At 30.7% G+C, this 10,081-nt stretch overlaps 1 long non-coding RNA gene across 1 annotated transcript in view; it reads right to left on the bottom strand.

Annotated features, from left to right (window-relative positions):
* Positions 1 to 512: 512 nt before the first annotated feature.
* Positions 513 to 10,081, bottom strand: part of LOC124420766 — an 18,640-nt gene continuing 9,071 nt past the window's right edge. Inside the window, exon 3 of the long non-coding RNA XR_006941367.1 lies at positions 513 to 559. This is a non-coding gene — a long non-coding RNA (uncharacterized LOC124420766). The remainder of the gene's footprint in view (positions 560 to 10,081) is intronic.

Raw genomic sequence — 10,081 nt, 5'->3', positions numbered from 1 at the left:
TTTATGACGTTGCCTTTAAATGATGTCATTTTAAGCTGTAGTTTGAAAATCATATGCCTTGTTAATCGTTTTTCATTAATCAAGATTATTTTGAAAAATAAAAACAACAACATAAAAAATAATTTACATAAATCATTTTTGAAAATCTGCTAAAAACTTAACATTAAAATCTTTTTTTACACTTTTTGTCGTTAGTTTTAATGACAGCCAAATGTCTAATATTTTCAATATTTTCCAACAAATTAATTATTTCCAAGTTTAAAACCAAAATTTTTAATTAATAACTGTTCCTTATGAAACCATAAGTGGACCAGTTAGTTTTAACATCCAATTCTAATAGCTTCACTATCACTTCTTCTCTTTCTTCGCCATAAACATTACTCTAACATCAAAATTCAATTAAATCACAAAAAAACTACATAATTTATTTTCAAAAAAATTTCAAACACATTTCATATCATTAAATTTTTTGTTTCCTTTTTTCATACTTTAATATCAGAAAAAAAAATAGTAACAAACCTGTTTTGCCGCTTTCAAACAATAAAATTGTATATAAAATCTGGAAATAAACAAACAAAAAAATTAATGTAGTAATAATAATTTTTTAACATTTTACCTTTAAATTTAGAAGAGAAATAATAAAAAGTTGCGGTAGTAAAAAATAATGTTTATATGACGTACACTTCAAGTACCTGAAGAAAGATTAATATATTGCTTTGTAAAACTAAACATGAAACTGGAGCCATAGAAAGAATAAGAAAGAAAACTAGAATAGAACTAGAATAGAACTAGAACAGAACTAGAACAGAACTAGAACAGAACTAGAACAGAACTAGAACAGAACTAGAACAGAACTAGAACAGAACTAGAACCAGAACTAGAACAGAACTAGAACAGAACTAGAACAGAACTAGAACAGAACTAGAACAGAACTAGAACAGAACTAGAACAGAACTAGAACAGAACTAGAACAGAACTAGAACAGAACTAGAACAGAACTAGAACAGAACTAGAACAGAACTAGAACAGAACTAGAACAGAACTAGAACAGAACTAGAACAGAACTAGAACAGAACTAGAACAGAACTAGAACAGAACTAGAACAGAACTAGAACAGAACTAGAACAGAACTAGAATAGAACTAGAACAGAACTAGAACAGAACTAGAACAGAACTAGAACAGAACTAGAACAGAACTAGAACAGAACTAGAACAGAACTAGAACAGAACAAGAACTAGAACAGAACTAGAACAGAACTAGAACAGAACTAGAACAGAACTAGAACAGAACTAGAACAGAACTAGAACAGAACTAGAACAGAACTAGAACAGAACTAGAACAGAACTAGAACAGAACTAGAACAGAACTAGAACAGAACTAGAACAGAACTAGAACAGAACTAGAACAGAACTAGAACAGAACTAGAACAGAACTAGAACAGAACTAGAACAGAACTAGAACAGAACTAGAACAAGAACTAGAACAGAACTAGAACAGAACTAGAACAGAACTAGAACAGAACTAGAACAGAACTAGAACAGAACTAGAACAGAACTAGAACAGAACTAGAACAGAACTAGAACAGAACTGGAACAGAACTAGAACAGAACTAGAACAGATCTAGAACAGAACTAGAACACAACTAGAACACAACTAGAACACAACTAGAACACAACTAGAACACAACTAGAACACAACTAGAACACAACTAGAACACAACTAGAACACAACTAGAACACAACTAGAACACAACTAGAACACAACTAGAACACAACTAGAACAGAACTAGAACAGAACCAGAACAGAACTGGAACACAATTAGAACAGAACTAGGACAGAACTAGAACAGATCTAGATCAGATCTAGATCAGAACTAGGACACAACTAGAACAGAACTAGAACAGAACTAGAACTAAAACAGAACTAGAACAGAACTAGAACAGAACTAGAACAGAACTAAAACAGAACTAAAACAGAACTAGAACAGAATTAGAACAAAACTAAGACAAAATTGAAACATATTCTCTAGACTGGATTGTAATCTAGTCTATAGCCTTGTCTATATTATGGACTGTTGTCATAAAATAGATTATAATATGTAATATAATTAGATCTGTAGTCTGGACTATAAACTAGTCTACAGTTGTCACTACAGTCTAGTATATAGTCTGGACTATAAACTAGTCTACAGTTGTCACTACAGTCTAGTATATAGTCTAAGACAGGGTATTGACTAAATTCTGCCCTGCAAGTCTATTTTGATATTTACACCAGTAAATAAGTCTAAAGTCTTAGCTATAGTTTAGTTACCCTAAAGAAGGGGAAGAGAGGGAACATTCGAGCTGGATCCACGGCTGGTCTAAAGTCTTGTATACCTACTGTAGAGTATTTCAAAATAAAATATAGGTATTTTTTTTATTTGACATCAAACTACATACAATCAAAAACCGTACCCACTACTTTTCCAAAAAAAAAAATAAGTAGTAACCATATACAATAACTTCAACTACACGGAAATTAAAGCTTAAAGTTACAAATACTACACCAACATCAAACAACAACCAAAAAGTATAGAAAAACAAAATCAGCAATAGAAAGTACTAAACAGTCAGACAGCCAGCAGAAAACAGCAGCAGCAACAGCAGCCGTAACAATAGCAAGTTCAACAAACCTTTTTAATATTACAACAACACACAAAAACATCACAGAAAAAGATCTAAACTTTAAGATATTTATTTCGTTTTTGAACTGAAACAGAACCAACAACAACAACATGAAACCCAATAAAAAAAAAAAACTTATAAGATACATGTATAAGTTGGTGTTGTAATGAATACCAAATAGTAACTAATGTTAGAAGAACAATAACAATTGAACGATATGTATTATTTTAAGAATTTGAGAAGAATAACAGATGTTGTTAGGAAATTTTTTTAAAAGAAAGGAAGTTTTTGAGTGGAATTTTTTGTAGACTTCTTAACTCCCACCATTAAAATATGTTAGAACTTAAAAATTTTTTAATTAAATTAAATTAAAAATAATTACTTTTTGAGATGGATTTTTTCGAATATAATCTCTACTAAAGTCTGTACTATAGAATAAACTATAGAATAGACTATAGTCTGGACTATAGAATAGACTATAGCCTGGACTATAGAATAGACTATAGTCTGGACTATAGAATAGACTATAGTCTGGACTATAGAATAGACTATAGTCTGGACTATAGAATAGACTATAGTCTGGACTATAGAATAGACTATAGTCTGGACTATAGAGTAGACTATAGTCTGGACTATAGAGTAGACTATAGTCTGGACTATAGAATAGACTATAGTCTGGACTATAGAATAGACTATAGTCTGGACTATAGAATAGACTATAGTCTGGACTATAGGATAGACTATAGTGTGGACTATAGGATAGACCATAGTCTGGACTATAGAATAAACCATAGACTGGACTATAGAATAGACTATAGTCTGGACTATAGAATATACTATAGTCTGGACTATAGAGTAGACTATAGTCTGAACTATAGAGTAGACTACAGTCTGGACTATAGAGTAGACTACAGTCTGGACTATAGAATATACTTTAGCCTGGACTATAGAGTAGACTATAGTCTGGACTATAGAGTAGACTACAGTCTCGACTACAGAGTAGACTATAGTCTGGACTATAGAGTAGACTATAGTCTGGACTACAGAGTAGACTATAGTCTGGACTATAGAGTAGACTATAGTCTGGACTAAAGAGTAGACTATAGTATGAAATATACAATAGACTATAATCTAGACTTTAGAGCAGAATATAGACTGGACTATAGTCTATATAATAAACTAATGAATGGAGTACAGAACAGATTAGAGTATAGACTATAGAATATACTAGTGTTTGGACTATAGATAGAAAGGAGTTAAGCTTATTCTTAGTACTTATATGATATATAACGATAACAATTTATATGATTTAGAAGGAGTGAAAAATACTTTATTATGCTGCAAAGTTTAATGCCAAGGCCCTTAAAAGGTTAAACATTAATCAACTATCAACAAATAAACTTTAGTTCTCTGTCTCTTCTATATTTTTCTCCACTCTGTGGCCACAAATTTCACTATTTATTTACTTTCCACACGCAATTTAGATTTAAAATATTTGCGTTTTATAGAAAACGCAAAAAAAACCAACATAATTATAATAATAAAAATCCAATACAAACAAATAGATATTAATTCAGCTGGATGCATGGTTGGTTGGTTGGTTGGTTGAATGGTGAAATAAATAACTGGTTGCGGCATTACAACCATGATATCTGACTGACTGTCTGATATCGTTATATTGTTACAACAATGTGAAAACAATATATTGACAAATATTTCTGTGGTGGTGAATTTTTATCATTATCATCATAACCACTTTCTCTTCTCTCTTTTCTGAAATGAATCCTTCACTACCCTTAAACATTTTTAAAATTTGTATTCGCGATAATATCATCAACAGCCATAAATATGTATATCCATAGAATAATTTTGAATTTTTTGTGTAAACAAAACCTTTAATTTCAAGAATTTATTTATTTTATAAATTTTTATTGTTTTATGTTGTTGTTGTGTATATAAAATTAAAGAATCATTTATAAGAGTAGTTTGCTGAATACGTTCTATTTTGACAAAAAAAAAAAACACTTCGCATATATAAATTTCAAGCCCATTATGTGTGCAAAGAGTGTGGCGTGGCGGTAGTTAAAAAAAAAAAACAGGGAAAAAACAACAAAAAATTGTATCAATATTTGAAACCATGAAATTACTGTTGAAAATTAAAAAGGCACTAAACACAATAAAACACGAACGTATGACGCCGTATTTAAACAACCAACGTAATCATCATCATCGTCATCCTCAACAACACCGCCACCACCACCAGCGTCCTCAGCAGCAACAACCCACCGGTTCCATTGAGGGGTTTCATTCACATTTAATTTACAACACAGAGTGTCAGGCCACTATATACATTCTACTTTATATATATTTATCCAATCCAACCACCCTTGTGTCTAGTTTTTGTTGTCGTAGGTAGTAGTTGTTGTTGTTATTGTTTTATGCAGTGGCAATTTATATTTGTGGATTAATTTCAATATATCCCAAGTATTGAAATTCATACAACAACAAAATATTTATCGTTTAAATATCGTACATAAGTTGTGTCAATTTGGGACTAGGGTAAATTATTTGTAGTACTATGTGTGAATATTTTGCATTTTGGGTGGTTTTTTTGTTCCAACAAATTTTTGACATTCTTGGGAAATTTCCATTTAAAATATTAACTGCTATAGGCGACAGTAAATGGTCCTTCGCGCTAAGCCAATGATTTTTAACAGGTAAAAGAAAAGTGTAATTTTGGATATAGTATCAGATTGGTTATATGTTATATAAGTCACTCCAATCTTTAGAGTAACTCATTCTAAAGTCTAATCTATAGTACATACTAGAGTATATTGTAAAGTTCAGACTATATTATATTCTATAGTCCAGACTATAGTACATTCTATAGTCGAGACTATAGTCTATTCTATAGTCCAGATTATAGTCTTTTCTATAGCCCAGATTATAGTCTATTCTATAGTCTAGACTATAGTCTATTCTATAGTCTAGACTATAGTCTATTCTATAGTCCAGACTATAGTCTATTCTATAGTACAGACTATAGTCTATACTATAGTCCAGACTATAGTTTATACTATAGTCCAGACTATAGTCTATACTATAGTCTATACTATAGTCCAGACTATAGTCTATACTATAGTCTATACTATAGTCCAGACTATAGTCTATACTATAGTCTATACTATAGTCCAGACTATAGTCTATACTATAGTCCAGACTATAGTCTATACTATAGTCCAGACTATAGTCTATACTATAGTCCAGACTATAGTCTATACTATAGTCCAGACTATAGTCTATTCTATAGTATAGACTATAGTCTATTCTGTAGTCGAGACTATAGTCTATACTATAGTCGATACTATAGTCTATTCTATAGTCGAGATTTTAGTCTATTTTATAGTCTATTCTATAGTCGAGACTATAGTCTATTCTATAGTCCAGATTATAGTCTTTTCTATAGTCCCGATTATAGTATATTCTATAGTCCAGACTATAGTCTATTCTATAATTCAGACTATAGTCTATTCTATAGTACAGACTATAGTCTATACTATAGTCCAGACTGTAGTCTATACTATAGTCCAGACTATAGTCTATACTATAGTCCAGACTATAGTCTATTCTATAGTCCAGACTATAGTCTATTCAATAGTCCAGACTATATTCTATTCTATAGTCCAGACTGTAGTCTATTCTATAGTACAGACTATAGTCTATTCAATAGTGCAGACTATAGTCGAGACTATAGTCTATTCTATAGTCCAGACTATAGTCTTTTCTATAGTACAGACTATAGTATTTTCTATAGTACAGACTATAGTCTATTCTATAGTCGAGACTTTAGTCTATTCTATAGTCCAGATTATAGTCATTTCTATAGTCCAGATTATAGTCTATTCTATAGTCCAGACTATAGTATATTCTATTGTCCAGACTATAGTCTATTCAATAGTCCAGACTATTGTTTATTCTATATAGTCTTTTCTATAGTACAGATCATAGTCTAGGCTAAAGTCCAGAATATAATCAACACTATAGTTTAAACTATAATGTTTCGTATAGTCTGAACTAAAGTTTATTTTGCAATCCAGACTATAGTCTACTCTACGGTTCAGACTTTGATCTTATCTATAGTTTATAGTCCAGACTGATATAGTCTGATATATAGTTAAGTCTTAGGTTTATTCTATAGTCTGCTCTATAGTCGAGATTGAAGTCGGTTTTTAGGGGGTAATATCCATTTTAGAAAGGTTTTTTCCTCAGTTTATTTTCGATATCCTATATATTCTTTAGTATATCTTTTTTTGTATTTTTGTTTTGTTTCCCCCATTCTACTTTAACATTAATGATTAGTTCAAGTCGTGTATTATATGCATCATTAGTAGCAAACGAATGACAGCACGATGGTGATGATGATGTTGATGAGAAGACAACAACGCTGACTGTGGAGTTGTTGATGACAAGGTGTTGAGTTGAGGTTCACATAAAGTCAACATACAACACTTAAGGCAAAGTTAAGTCAAATATTGCTTAAAGCTAAATAATTCTACACCTATTTTATACACACATACATATGTATATTTACATATTAAGATGTATGAAATGTATAAGTTAAATAAACATGAATGTATAAAATGAGTATGAATAAGTCTAAGTACATAAAGTGGTTTTTGGGCAATGTCATAAAATTGCGGAAATATCACATCATAGTCATCGTCATCTTTATATTCTATTCCAGCAGATAACAATAAAAGAAAGCAGTCAAGTAAAGGCACTTTTTTTTTTGTCTGGAATGCAAAATACAACTTGACACTTGACTCATAAACATTTATGAATATTTTCAACAATCCGCACAAACATTTGCATTGTTTTTGCTTAAGAACCCTTTATTAATTTTAATCTGACAAAAACTTTAAAATTATCTCCAAATACTAAACTTTTGAACCCCAAAACAAGGAAAAAAATTTATCCAAAAAAAACAATGTAATGCTGGCGACATATTGTGTTGTTAACTTTTAACAAAGTAGTTTTGTGTTGTTCATGTTCAGTTGCTCATGTTGCTGACTGACTGACTGGTTGGCTGGATGGCTGTTTATGTTGTTGCTATTTGATTGCATGAAGTTCATGTTCATGCTGAAATCTCTCTAGGTTTACTTCATTCGTTTGCTCGTTCAAACAGTGCGGCAAAGTCAAAAGCGTGAAAAAACTACAGTTTAAATTGTCTACTTTCGGAGTATAAATACAAAATCCATTTATTCCTCCTACTTTTTTTCTGTTGTAGTATTGTAAATGTATTCAAAATAATTTATCTTCATTGTGTGGAACCAAAAAAAAAGAAGAATACAAAAAAACCAAAATTGACAGTTATAAAAACTTATTCATTCCTACAGATGTTTAAACGGTATTTAAAGATCTAAGAGAAAAATAAAAAAATGTTGGATTTTCAGCAATTTTTATAAACGGAACCAATTTATGGATATTTCGTTATGACGAATGCAATTAGTAAACTAATATACTTAATCTTGAAGAATACTATAATATAATTATAGTATATAGTCTAGTCTATAGCATTGTCTATAGTTAAGTCTATAGACTAATCTATGGTCTAGTCTATAGTCTAGTCTATAGTCTAGTCTATAGTCTAGTCTATAGTCTAGTCTATAGTCTAGTCAATAGTCTAGTCTATAGTCTAGTCTATAGTCTAGTCTATAGTCTAGTCTATAGTCTAGTCTATAGTCTAGTCTATAGTCTAGTCTATAGTCTAGTCTATAGCCTAGTCTATAGTCTAGTAATCCTAGTAATCTAGTAATGGATAATCCTTTGTAAAATTCCAAGATTAGAAAAAAGTTATCTACTGTGCCTATTCTTACGACTGCAAACTGTTTCTGTTAACTTGTTTATCATCTGCATTAAGTTAAATTCTCTTTAATTCAATTTTTTCTATTTGCAAAAAGAAAAATAAAATTACAAGACATTTTGAATGAAATACATATTTCAAATGGGAAAATCGCAACAAGGAAAGAATTATAAAGCAAAACAAAATTTTTTGCCACCCCTGTTTATAAGCGAGACATAAAGATGAGAATGATGATGATGTTAAGGGACAATGCTGATGATGATGATGCTGCTGAAGACTACAAAGGAAATTTTTTACAATAAAGAGGATTTTGGGCAAATAACAACAATACAAACAGGAGCTGCAGCAATTGGAATCAGCCAACCAAACTACCCTTAGAAGACTTAACACAAAATAGCAAAAAATAAAAAGAACAAAAACAAGAGAACTTTATAATAATGCAGCATATAGCACATGATGTGTATAGTAACGCAGTCAATAGACGCAGCTGCTGCTGCTTGCTTGATCCTGAGGCTAACTAACACAAGACACACACACACACATAAATTGGATAAATACAACAATGGCAACAAATAAATGCTGATGGTAGAAATACAAGAAAACGCGTGGCGTCTGCAAAAATGAAATTTACCACGTACCACCACAGATTTATTTATGCCATACAATTTATTGCTTCTATGCTTCAACATGCTGCATGAATGATTTTGCTGTAAAACAAAATAAAAACACACAACAAAGAGCAAAAAAACAAAAAGTAGAATTTTAAAATTTTGTAAATTATGGCAATAAAATTAAAACAACAAATGTAAGATTTGTTAACAATAAAACAGCTAAATTTTTCTAAAGAGGAAACGGAAAATCAGATTTTCAAAATATATCAACAAATATAACAAAATAGAGAATTATTTCACTATTTTACTGACTCATTCATTCATTACTAGATTCTCAAGAGAGGGTAAGTTTTATGTTACGAAAATGTTTCAATTCCATGAGATTTCAAAAAAATAGTCTCTCTGTTTACCTATAGATATGGAATGTTTTTTCCCGAAATTGTTTTATAGTCCCCAGACTATAGCTGGAATTGACTTTATACAAGACGAGAGATAAGACTATAGAATATTGAGTGGATTAAGTAGAATGAACTAGAATACAGAGTAAACTATAGACTAATCTATAGACTGGGCTATAGGGTAGACTATAGACTAGACTATAAGCTAGACATTAGACTAGTCTATAGAATAGACTATAGACTCGAATATACCCTTGACTAAAATATAAATTTGACTATAGATTAGACTATAGACTAGACTATTGACCAGAATATAGATTTAACTATAGACTAGACTAAACACTAGATAATAGACTAGACTTTAGACAACACTAAAGATTATGCTATAGACTAGACTAAAGACTTGACTATAGACTGGACTACAAACGAGACTATATACTGGACTATAGACTAGAATATAGACTAGACTATAGACTAGACTATAGACTAGACTATAGACTAGACTATAGACTAGACTATAGACTAGACTATAGACTAGACTATAG

The sequence above is a fragment of the Lucilia cuprina genome, chromosome 6 (genome assembly GCF_022045245.1).
Source record: "Lucilia cuprina isolate Lc7/37 chromosome 6, ASM2204524v1, whole genome shotgun sequence".
NCBI classification, from domain to species: Eukaryota; Metazoa; Arthropoda; class Insecta; order Diptera; family Calliphoridae; genus Lucilia; species Lucilia cuprina.
Note: the sequence above shows the minus strand (reverse complement) of the source record. Positions and strands in the feature narration are given on the sequence as shown.